At 41.8% G+C, this 13477-nt stretch overlaps 1 protein-coding gene across 1 annotated transcript in view; it reads left to right on the top strand.

Annotated features, from left to right (window-relative positions):
- Positions 1-13477, top strand: part of LOC117512209 (plexin-A1-like) — a 1069160-nt gene that overhangs the window by 810643 nt on the left and 245040 nt on the right.

Genomic DNA, 13477 nt, shown 5'->3' with positions numbered 1-13477 from the left:
GTGCAGTCGTCTCACAATCTGTCTGCAGTCATAATATTCATACAGCATGAAAATGTAATTAAAAGCATTCGGGGAGCATTTGAGGGGTTGTTGGAAATGTCCAGGCATGTCGAATCCTGCCAGAATGTCTCGATCGTGCCCTTGTCACACTAGAGGCTGAATGCTGCACGAATGGACATCAGACCTATGTTGGGGCAAATTTGAGGCACACTCTAAATCCTCGTACAGCATTCTTGAGTGCATCGCACACAGTTGAGCACATTTGCACGGCCAGCCCAACTGTAGAGCACATGCAAACCACTGTTGAGGTGATCGAGGTAGGGAAAGTTCGAACGGTGGTCAAAGTGAGTGTGAGCAGCTCTTGCTTGCCTCTACTGGTGGTTGGCTCTCACTGCGGTATTGAATCACTTCCTGTTCCGGAGCACAGCTGTGTTTTGCTGTATCTGTTAGCTGTTTAATCTGCGCAGTTAGATTGATCTAGCTAACTAGATAACGATTTGTTTCACAGTGTAATCTTCACGTGCCTTAACTAAAGCACTCCCTCTGCTGAATCACCTCTAAATTATTTACACATTATTCACTTTGTGTGTTTTTAGGAATCCGCTAGGTTAGCACAGCTACTAGCTCTTAGCCGGTTTAGCATGGTGGCTTCTCCTGTCTCTCCTGCACTTTTCTGCTCTGGGTGTGAAATGTTTAGTTATTCCTCGGCCTCCTTTAGCAGTAATGGTACTTGTAATAAGTGTAGCTTATTCGTAGCTTTGGAGGCCAGGCTGGGCGAATTGGAGACTCGGCTCCGCACCGTGGAAAATTCTACAGCTAGCCAGGCCCCTGTAGTCGGTGCGGACCAAGGTAGCTTAGCCGCCGTTAGTTTCCCTCTGGCAGATCCGGAGCAGCCGGGAAAGCAGGCCGACTGGGTGACTGTGAGGAGGAAGCGTAGTTCTAAACAGAAGCCCCGTGTACACCGCCAACCCGTTCACATTTCTAACCATTTTCCCCACTCGGCGACACACCCGCCGAGGATCAAACTCTGGTTATTGGCGACTCTGTTTTGAGAAATGTGAAGTTAGCGACACCAGCAACCATAGTCAATTGTCTTCCAGGGGCCAGAGCAGGCGACATTGAAGGAAATTTGAAACTGCTGGCTAAGGCTAAGCATAAATTTGGTAAGATTGTAATTCACGTTAGCAGTAATGACACCCGGTTACGCCAATCGGAGGTCACTAAAATTAACATTGAATCGGTGTGTAACTTTGCAAAAACAATGTCGGACTCTGTAGTTTTCTCTGGGCCCCTCCCCAGTCGGACCGGGAGTGACATGTTTAGCCGCATGTTCTCCTTGAATTGCTGGCTGTCTGAGTGGTGTCCAAAAAATGAGGTGGGCTTCCTAGATAATTGGCAAAGCTTCTGGGGAAAACCTGGTCTTGTTAGGAGAGACGGCATCCATCCCACTTTGGATGGAGCAGCTCTCATTTCTAGAAATCTGGCCAATTTTCTTAAATCCTCCAAACCGTGACTATCCAGGGTTGGGACCAGGAAGCAGAGTTGTAGTCTTACACACCTCTCTGCAGCTTCTCTCCCCCTGCCATCCCCTCATTACCCCATCCCCGTAGAGACGGTGCCTGCTCCCAGACCACCAATAACCAGCATATTTATGCATAAAAATTCAAAAAGAAAAAATAATATAGCACCTTCAACTGCACCACAGACTAAAACAGTTAAATGTGGTCTATTAAACATTAGATCTCTCTCTTCTAAGTCCCTGTTAGTAAATGATATAATAATTGATCAACATATTGATTTATTCTGCCTTACAGAAACCTGGTTACAGCAGGATGTTAGTTTAAATGAGTCAACACCCCCGAGTCACACTAACTGCCAGAATGCTCGTAGCACAGGCCAAGCGGAGGATTAGCAGCAATCTTCCATTCCAGCTTATTAATTAATCAAAAACCCAGACAGAGCTTTAATTCATTTGAAAGCTTGACTCTTAGTCTTGTCCATCCAAATTGGAAGTCCCAAAAACCAGTTTTATTTGTTATTATCTATCGTCCACCTGGTCATTACTGTGAGTTTCTCTGTGAATTTTCAGACCTTTTGTCTGACTTAGTGTTTAGCTCAGATAAAATAATTATAGTGGGCAATTTTAACATCCACAAAGATGCTGAGAATGACAGCCTCAACACTGCATTTAATCTATTATTAGATTCAGTTGGCTTTGCTCAAAATGTAAATGAGTCCACCCACCACTTTAATCATATCTTAGATCTTGTTCTGACTTATGGTATGGAAATTAAAGACTTAACAGTATTCCCTGAAAACTCCCTTCTGTCTGATCATTTCTTAATAACATTTACATTTACTCTGATGGACTACGCAGCAGTGGGGAATATGTTTCATTACAGTAGAAGTCTTTCAGAAAGCACTGTAACTAGGTTTAAGGATATGATTCCTTCTTTATGTTCTCTAATGCCATATACCATCACAGTGCAGAGTAGCTACCTAAACTCTGTAAGTGAGATAGAGTATCTCGTCAATAGTTTTACATCCTCATTGAGCACAACTTTGGATGCTGTAGCTCCTCTGAAAAAGAGAGCTTTAAATCAGAAGTGCCTGACTCCGTGGTATAACTCACAAACTCACAGCTTAAAGCAGATAATCTGTAAGTTGGAGAGGAAATGGCGTCTCACTAATTTAGAAGATCTTCACTTAGCCTGGAAAAAGAGTCTGTTGCTGTATAAAAAAGCCCTCCGTAAAGCTAGGACATCTTTCTACTCATCACTAATTGAAGAAAATAAGAACAACCCCAGGTTTCTTTTCAGCACTGTAGCCAGGCTGACAAAGAGTCAGAGCTCTATTGAGCCGAGTATTCCTTTAACTTTAACTAGTAATGATTTCATGACTTTCTTTGCTAATAAAATTTTAACTGTTAGAGAAAAAAATTACTCATAACCATCCCAAAGACGTATTGTTATCTTTGGCTGCTTTCAGTGATGCCGGTATTTGGTTAGACTCTTTCTCTCCGATTGTTCTGTCTGAGTTATTTTCATTAGTTACTTCATCCAAACCATCAACATGTCTATTAGACCCCATTCCTACCAGGCTGCTCAAGGAAGCCCTACCATTATTTAATGCTTCGATCTTAAATATGATCAGTCTATCTTTATTAGTTGGCTATGTACCACAGGCTTTTAAGGTGGCAGTAATTAAACCATTACTTAAAAAGCCATCACTTGACCCAGCTATCTTAGCTAATTATAGGCCAATCTCCAACCTTCCTTTTCTCTCAAAAATTCTTGAAAGGGTAGTTGTAAAACAGCTAACTGATCATCTGCAGAGCAATGGTCTATTTGAAGAGTTTCAGTCATGTTTTAGAATTCATCATAGTACAGAAACAGCATTAGTGAAGGTTACAAATGATCTTCTTATGGCCTCAGACAGTGGACTCATCTCTGTGCTTGTTCTGTTAGACCTCAGTGCTGCTTTTGATACTGTTGACCATAAAATTTTATTACAGAGATTAGAGCATGCCATAGGTATTAAAGGCACTGCGCTGCGGTGGTTTGAATCATATTTATCTAATAGATTACAATTTGTTCATGTAAATGGGGAATCTTCTTCAAAGACTAAGGTTAATTATGGAGTTCCACAAGGTTCTGTGCTAGGACCAATTTTATTCACTTTATACATGCTTCCCTTAGGCAGTATTATTAGACGGCATTGCTTAAATTTTCATTGTTACGCAGATGATACCCAGCTTTATCTATCCATGAAGCCAGAGGACACACACCAATTAGCTAAACTGCAGGATTGTCTTACAGACATAAAGACATGGATGACCTCTAATTTCCTGCTTTTAAACTCAGATAAAACTGAAGTTATTGTACTTGGCCCCACAAATCTTAGAAACATGGTGTCTAACCAGATCTGTTATGTGTCGGACGCAGCTCGGAGAACCGACCAGCGTTTGAAGGACCCAGTATGAAATAAGCAGAGCACGGTACAAAGGCTAACTGAATTTAATACATAACAGTGAAAATATAATAACAAAAAGGTGTGGCCTGGCGTGGTGCGCTCCCAGCAGCGCTAACGGTCCGGAGCCAGAAGCTGTTTCGGACCCAAGGACCCCGCCGACACCCCCCAGGTGGCCGCAACAACCGAGTCTGTGAATGAAGGAACCATTATGTGAGTCCACACTCTACACACAGAACACTTAAAGGTGTACAAACAGCAAACACTTCCTGCCTTGATTACTGATCAGCTTCCAAACCTGCAGGCATGGAACATCCAGTTCACAAAACTCCACCGCAGTGGAAGCTGATACATGACTAACAAACAGCTCAATACAATAAGGTGTGAGGGACACCACATTTACTGACTGTATAACTGTTAGTCACAAAATCTAACGTACCTCAGGAAGTGTGCTGACGAGCGTGAGACCTCACCCCCTCCTCTTTCACAGACTGTGCATCAAACCTGGACGTTCTCAGCATCCGCTGCTGATGAGATGGCTCCCGAGACGACGATCTCACCCGTCTGGTCACAAGGTCGAGTCTCTGGCAAATACACACTGTGCACTCCAGTCTTAAATGCCAACATGTTCCAATCCATCCAGATGCAGCACAGCTGTGAGTCCTGACGAGTCGCAGGTGATCAGGGTGAGGTCCTGACAGCCTCAGCAACACAGCCACTCAGTCCCAAATGCACGCCACCTGGGAGGAAAACCAAAAAACAGAAACAAACCGGCAGCCAGGCCCCCCCCAGCCATATAACAAGATCCTTACTCTGGATGACATTACCCTGACCTCTAGTAATACTGTGAGAAATCTTGGAGTCATTTTTGATCAGGATATGTCATTCAATGCGCATATTAAACAAATATGTAGGACTGCTTTTTTGCATTTACGCAATATCTCTAAAATTAGAAAGGTCTTGTCTCAGAGTGATGCTGAAAAACTAATTCATGCATTTATTTCCTCTAGGCTGGACTATTGTAATTCATTATTATCAGGTTGTCCTAAAGGTTCCCTGAAAAGCCTTCAGTTAATTCAAAATGCTGCAGCTAGAGTACTAACGGGGACTAGAAGGAGAGAGCATATCTCACCCATATTGGCCTCTCTTCATTGGCTTCCTGTTAATTCTAGAATAGAATTTAAAATTCTTCTTCTTACTTATAAGGTTTTGAATAATCAGGTCCCATCTTATCTTAGGGACCTGATAGTACCATATCACCCCAATAGAGCGCTTTGCTCTCAGACTGCAGGCTTACTTGTAGTTCCTAGGGTTTGTAAGAGTAGAATGGGAGGCAGAGCCTTCAGCTTTCAGGCTCCTCTCCTGTGGAACCAGCTCCCAATTCGGATCAGGGAGACAGACACCCTCTCTACTTTTAAGATTAGGCTTAAAACTTTCCTTTTTGCTAAAGCTTATAGTTAGGGCTGGATCAGGTGACCCTGGACCATCCCTTAATTATGCTGCTATAGATTTAGACTGCTGGGGGGTTCCCATGATGCACTGAGTGTTTCTTTCTCTTTTTGCTCTGTATGCACCACTCTGCATTTAATCATTAGTGATTGATCTCTGCTCCCATCCACAGCATGTCTTTTTCCTGTTTCTCTCCCTCAGCCCCAACCAGTCCTAGCAGAAGACTGCCCCTCTCTGAGCCTGGTTCTGCTGGAGGTTTCTTCCTGTTAAAAGGGAGTTTTTCCTTCCCACTGTCGCCAAGTACTTGCTCACAGGGGGTCATTTTGACCGTTGGGGTTTTTACGTAATTATTGTATGGCCTTGCCTTACAATATAAAGCGCCTTGGGGCAACTGTTTGTTGTGATTTGGCGCTATATAAATAAAATTGATTGATTGATTGATTGAAGTGCTGCCTGACTGCGGTCTCGGCCTTAGAGATACCTGAAAGGGGTCAGCCGACATATCGCAATGGCCAGCCAATAAAGAACCCAGCTGAAGTACCTGGATGTGGCACGGATGATCTGGGATGCACCTGAATGCCTCCACAATGTCCCAAGTGGAGGCTGAATGCAACACTGATGCGAGCCGAATGGCCAGAGTGGTCCCACCCAATGTAACACGGATGAGGCGGGTACCACCCACCAGGGCATAGACCATTGGACCACATTGACCGCACACCATCCCGTGTACGTATTGAGTACCGCTTGATCAACCACCACATGAGAGAGAGAGAGAAAGAGAAAACTGCTACACTCTGGATGTGTACAGATCAGTCAAGACAGCTATGACAGCTATCTTGTGCTGTAGCTTAATTCTTTAAAACCACCCGATTGCCTTTCCAAACTCCTGAGGCACTGCTGGCAACTGAGTTTTGTATGAGTCACTTTTAAAATATTTGGAAGCACATTCCCAGCCAGAATGCTCTTTCAGCCATGCTGTTTTGTTAAAACACTTTTCCTAAAGAATAATGTCACATTATTGAAATGATTAGTTGGTTTCAAAGCAACAACTTTTTCTTAAACAAGTGACTCACGGCCACACTATGTGGTTAGTGATGAAGTTTTTGCACGTGTGTAATAGCAAATGTAGTGAAATGAATGATTGGGAAGATCTTTCAAGATCTTTAGCAAGCCTATCTCAATATTATGTAATAGCAAGGTGAAAATTTTGTTCATAATTAAAGCATAAATTAGAAAAATGTGCTTAATTTTTCTTTTGGCATCACAGTGGATTAGTGGTTAGCACTGTTGCCTCACAGCAAGAAGGTCATGGTATTGATTCCCACCTGTGGCCTTTCTGTGTGGAGTTTGCATGTTCTCCCCGTGTCTGTGTGGGTTTTTGTGTGCTTCGTTTTTTTTTTCCCACATTTAAAGTCATGCAGGTTAGGTGAATTGGAAACTTTATAGTTGTCCAGGTCTCCTTTGTAAAACAGATTTTGATCTCAATGGGACTAATCTGGTTTAATAAATAATTTATATTATGCATTAATCAATGCTGGTAAGTGGATATGCGCAACATACATCCTCCAACAATCTCTGTTGTAAGTGTAGTCTTCCATAAATTACTTATTTTTTCATTGTTATTAAATATTGGTTATGAATCAAACCTGTGAGCCCATTTCAATCACTTTGTGTTGTATTATGTTTCAACACCAGATGGGCAAATTAATTGCAACATTCCACAACAGCTGGCTACATATTCAGGTCCCATTAAGCACAGGATGTGATGTCTTTCTTTTGATATGGATTCTGCAACAATGTTTGAACCAGGAGTGTTGCAAAGGTTTCATAATACTCCAAACAGTGTTTCAAGTTCACCATCAGTCATTTGCAGTGTAACCATAATGTTTTGTCATTCTTGGCCATAGGTTCTATCCTTTCCTTAATTGTGGCTTAACTTTTCTGATCTGATATCTATATTTCATCCCATATTTGCCCACATAGCGAGAATCACATTTTTCCCTGCAATTGCTAGCTTTTTAGCTGATGTTCATGTGGAAGTGGCTGTTAGCTAATGGTCACATGAAACAGGGTAACTATTAGACACTCACCTGAAGCTACATGCCAGCTTCTTAGCTGATGCTCATATGATGTGAAGGTGATCTGTTGTTTCTTAGGTTTTCATAATCCATCCAGCTTTCACAAACCATCCAGCACATGACAGACACATCTTTGAAATATTACAAAGTTGCATTTTTGACCGCTCTGATGCATCAGCTCATCCGTATTTCGATTTGATTTGATTTGTTGAGTTACTACAAGATAGCATTTGTTATGCTCCCACTAACAAAGGTTTGGGGGGTATGTAGAAATCACCATGATTCTTGTCAGCACAACTCCTCCAAAAGTGGTTGGTAGATTTCAGTGAAATGTCTCATAGTGATAGCACACAATATGAAGATATGCATGAAGGAAGCTAATTCCAGTCAAATCTCTTCAAAGGGAGATAAGTGAACTTTGTTTAGTTGATGCCTTATATGCTACTGACTTTGTAAGCACAATGCCTCCAAAAATGGTTGATGTATTTTGGTGACTCTTCACACAGCAGACATGGGGACTTGAGTTTGAAACTTGGAATTGGGTTGCACTTAAGTCGCACAAACAATAATTTCAGACCTGACTTGCAACTTGACCTCAAAGACTTCTGAAACTTGACTTGGACACGAGGTTTGAGACTTGTGAACAGCATCGGCGGTCGATGAATCCGCGAGTGGGCAAATGAACCCTTCTGATTAAAAACCAACAGCACATAAGACTTTTGGGTGCAAGTTCTCAGTTTACAGATTGATGTCCATTAATTTGTATTTGCTCTTCATCAAGTCCATCTGCTGTACCAGAAACTGATTTGCAGCTTAGTATCTGAAGTGGGTATGCGTCAGATCCGACTCTCATGATACATCGCTTTATTTCACTTTGCTTACAGCAGAGACAAAAGTCACTGAGTGCTGTCAGATTGGTTATGTTTAAGTGTGAAAGCCATAAAGCCATTAAATGCTTCATTATGAAACATCTGCTCCATTTGGTGATGGTACAAATTCTGAGCATTATCTTCATGGGTGTGCAGAGGCAGCTTCAACGCATTGTTTTTATATAAAAGCTTGTTATGTTCCAGCATTGTCTGGCCCACTGACACAGATGATAGGGGTCCAAGTGCTGTGGGGCTGCTTCGCAAGTGCTGCTCTCAGTCCCAGCATAACTGGAACCCCGAATGTTTTGAACATGAAATTAAGATGTAATCCAAACATATAAGCAATAAACGCCATTGATGATTCTGAGAGCAAAGCTACTGTTACTACTACTACTACTACTAATAATAATAATAATAATGATAATAAAATAATAAGAAGAAGGCAGTTTGTTGTCATTGTACAAAGATGAACACACACACCTAAATTTGTCCTCTGCCCTTCCTAGAGCTGAAACAGAAGGAACCATAGCCAATCACACTGTCCCTTTATATCATATGATGGATTTGAACATGGCAGATTTGAACCAAGGGGTGACGAGAAAACTCATCATAACCATGGTGGATGTGTAATCTACAGTTTTAAATTCAGAATTTGAATAAGATTTAACACTACAGTGTTATGGACTTTTCACTCTGTGTGAAGCACAGGTCAGCTTCTGCCATCACTTGCACAAAATATGTAATGTGCACAGGAGGTACAGATTTCTATGTCACTGTATTTGTATTCTAGAGGCTGAACAAGTCTCACAGTTATCATTTTTACGAAGACTTGTGAGTTCCCAAAAAAACAAAAAAACAAAAACAAACTGAAGTGCTCAGTTTGCGAGCCATAACAACAAGATTAGTAGCAAAAAATGCCCCCAAAAGAACAACTACAACAAAATAACAGATGAGTGAAATCACCCTGCTGGGAGAACCTTTCTTCAGAGACCATCAGTCAGTGAGGCCTACAAGAGCCAAAACAGCCGGCCTGAGCAGACATTTTATCGGCTCATGCTACCTTAGCCATTAGCAGTAGGCTATGTTTATGACGGATCAATCATTCAGTCAATCTATGCCATAGTTTGTTTGTTTTTGGTTTTTTTTTAATTGTTACTGCTCTGAGTGCAAGAACACAAACATTTCAATGAAAATTCACAGTGTTCATTTTTTTCAGTGTTCAGAAATTCAGAAGTTGTAATATTCCTCTTTTTTTTTCTTTTCATTTTTGTCTCATCTTACAACAAAGATGAATGTTTTGAGGCCTGAACCTGAAGAGCAGATTTTAAATCACTGCCTGTCACAAACCAAGAAAGTTGTTAGGAATGTATTTGGAATTGTTGCTGTGCAGAGAACCTTGTAAACACAGATGCACTTCAAAACGTCCAGCGATGGAGCTGAACACAAAATCCCGAAGTCCAGACAGAAGAAGAGAACATCTCTGCTCTTCAAAATGTGAGGGAAGTGGCTCCAAAAACTCCACCAAGAGGTCAAAGTTACAGGGAAGGCCTTCATCTGGTTAAATGTCCTGAGTCCAGCTCAACCTGTTGTCTCTGCAAACTTGCACCTGCTGCTGCTCTTGTAAATAAATCAAAGCCTCTTTAAAGAGCAACTATCTTTTTGTTTGAAAAAAGCTGTTTCCTTTTATTTTTTAAAATTAAAAGAATGAATCATTAAACATGCCCACAAAGTCTATTTTCAGTCAGTAAGACACTTGCTCAAGTAAAAGAAGCCACGCTCCTTTTGTGCATAATTTCAAAGCATTCGCAATCACAAGAAGAGTTGAAATAACCCTATGGAGTTGTTCAACATAGATACACATCAGAGTGACCGAAGTAATCAGTCCTACCGAGCAGATTAGAGTGCTCTTAACACACCACACATGGCAGGAATATCTGATAAGATTATATTTAGCATCATCATGATTGTGAGGGAGTCCTTAAGATTGTTAATATAAAGTGTTACCAAATATTTGTTAAAAGAGCACACTTCAACCTATATACCAGTTTTTAAATATTGTTGATAGACCCAGTAAAACCTGAATAATGATTAATAATTTTCAGAAGGTTTTTTTCCTGATTTACTTTGGAAATGTGTGTGGCGTGGTTCTCCGTGCTGCGCTTGTCCAGCACGCATCTGAATGGGACTTATCTTCCTCTTTTTCTTCTCTGCCCGGAGCAAATACAAGGAGAAAGAAAACATGGCTTCCCCTTTATCATTTAGTGTTAAATGCATGTTGTAAACCAAACCAAAATTGATTATAAACCCACGAATTTGGTTGTGTAAGCACTGCATTCAGTGTGCACGTGAATGTCTTTCCTCATTCCTCTTCTGTGGCTGGCAGAGGGATTGGTTGGGGAATGTCCTCCCCTTTATCATTGGTGGAAAAAATGCATGACGTAAAACCAATCAAAACCACCGATTCCATGTGGATTGATCAACAACCCCATGTGGGCTTGTTGAGGGAAAAAAGACACCAAAGGCAAACGCTGCCTTCAGGTAGACAGCAGCAGGAATAACAATGTATCAGGTCATTCCAGTGTTCATTATTACATGTCCAACACAAGTTAGGGCCCCTTCACGCATAACACGATGTTTGCCGAAAGATGCAGAACCTGGAAGAAAATCCGCGAACCAAAAACGAAATGGGGAACCATGAAACATTCCACCCGCTGTGGGGAGGGATGCACGGTCGGACAGCATGCACGATACCACGGTGACAGTATCGTGTATGCTTGTGTTCGCATGCACGAAAACAATGTGAGCATGTGGAAAGTCACGCACACAGCATCAGAGCAAAATATTAAAAAAACACAATTTATAATACTTAATTCCTGTTATAAAGCACATACTTAAACTCTACCTAGTCGTACACCAAGAAGTAAGGAAATGACGTGGATTAATGTCACCCTTTTATGTCTTACATGAATTGCCTGATGTGCTTCTCTCATGAAGACATCAGCCGGGGTCCGTCTCATGAGGAGTCAGGCTCCCGTCTCATGAGGAGTCAGCTTCCATTTCATGAGGAGTCGGCTTCTGTCTCATGAGGAGTTGGCTCCCGTGTCATGGACGCATCAGCCGGCATGGTGTGTGCAACGCGCAGTGATCTGCTGGTGACTGTGTTGCAAATAGGATGTTGGTTTAATTATTACAATGTGGGGAAATCCTGCAGTTTCTGCATGGCACAATATTCACCAGTGTTGTGGTGCACTGATGCGGTGGTCAGCTGAAGCGATACGTTTTAATTTATTTCCACATGAGGACAGCATGCTGACGTCCGCGACTCACGGCAAAGATATGCCAGGTCATATCCTACAAGCCAGTACAGGTGTTCCTCAGCTGTGCCTTGCGAGCACAGGTATCTGAAAAGCTGAATATTACAGGGGGACATGTCCACCTTTGTCTGCGAACCTCGTCAGGTCATAAAAAAAGGCTCACTCTCTGTTGCTTTGGTCTGTGATTTTAATCTAATGTATGTATGTATTATTATTTTTTTGTCCATTATCTGTCTGATGTCTGTGTCTGTAATGAATGCTTGCATGCACAGTCAAGTCCAGCTATCAGTCAGTTGTCAGCTGACAGGCACTGCATGTCCAGAGCAAGCATATGAGCAAAGCAGTCAGACATGAATGAGTTCTTGCCTTTACCCTTATGTGTTTTATTAAATTTCCACTCTTTATGTCTGTCATGTAAACTATAATTTATGTGGTGGAAGTGACATGAGCCTGCCGGGCTGGTCCTCATGTGGGCGTGAGCACCCGCCCACACATGGGCATTGTGTGTTCACCAGCTGAGGTGCAGTGCACAGCGTTCAGCTGTCTCAGCAGCGCACTGCACTGGACAGTGACGGGACTCTGGGACCCTCATCCACAGTTGACAATGTTGGATTCATGGTGTCTGTGTGTGTGTGTGTGTGTGTGTGTGTGTGTGTGTGTGTGTGTGTGTGTGTGTGTGTGTGTGTGTGTGTGTGTGTGTGTGTGTGTGTGTGTGTGTGTGTGTGTGTGTGTGTGTGTGTGTTGGGGGAGACACACTCCACGAGCCATTTGTGTTGGGGAGAATGGATGACGACACAGTCCACACGCCACATGCTACTTGTGTATGGGGCACAGTTACACCCATATATGTTGCTTGGCAATGCCATAATCATGGGGCACTAATGTGTTTGCCTGCTGTCTATTATCGTGCCAGGTGCACGAATAGCCATACCTTTTCTAAGTGCCTGGCAAGCGGTGTTAGATGTTCATGTGTGGCACGTGGTATTTGGCCAACACATGCCGAGATAGGGGTCAAATGGGCACGCGCAGGGCATTCACTGTCTTTTGGCCACTTGTGTGTGTGTGTGTGTGTGTGTGTGTGTGTGTGTGTGTGTGTGTGTGTGTGTGTGTGTGTGTGTGTGTGTGTGTGTGTGTGTGTGTGTGTGTGTGAATTGTTGTGGCGACAGGTGTATTTGCAGGTGCATTTGAGGCAGCTCCCATTATTCATGAGTGGCATGCAATTCCTCCTTAAGTCAGCTTCAGTCATGTTATGTGTGAACGTGCCCTTAGAGAATTCTTGTTTTGGACAAGAATTGTTTTTCTGAGTGGCACAAATATAATTTGTGTAGTATCTTACTGCATGCAAATAGTTGTTCAAAAATACCTGAAGCATTTCCTGCATTGTAATATAAATAGTTGCATATAACATTGTTTTTGCTATATTTGAACATATTTTTTTGAAATGTACAATTTATGTTTGCATTCTAAGTTATAAAAAATGGTTTGTTAAAAATATTTGTGGTTTTTACAGGGGAAAAAAAAAACTTTTATCTCTTTGGATTTTATGTTTGTGAATTTAGGTTCACTTTGTTAATACAGTATGTCAGAATGAAAGAAAAACTGTTAAAGTCACACAGTTGAAGTTGTGCTGAACAAAATCACACGAACCATTTTTTAAGGTAAATTATGAAGGTAAAACCAAAAGTAATCAAACACACCCAATTATACCCTGGATTCTAGAGGGTTAATATTTTAGTAATTGCATTAAAAGCAGTGACATCGTCAATGAGGATGAAATTACATGTTGAAATAATGAAAT

Source organism: Thalassophryne amazonica, chromosome 6 (assembly GCF_902500255.1).
Source record: "Thalassophryne amazonica chromosome 6, fThaAma1.1, whole genome shotgun sequence".
Lineage (NCBI taxonomy): Eukaryota > Metazoa > Chordata > Actinopteri > Batrachoidiformes > Batrachoididae > Thalassophryne > Thalassophryne amazonica.
The sequence above is the reverse complement of the archived record's forward strand: the minus strand, read 5'-3'. Positions and strand labels throughout refer to the sequence as shown.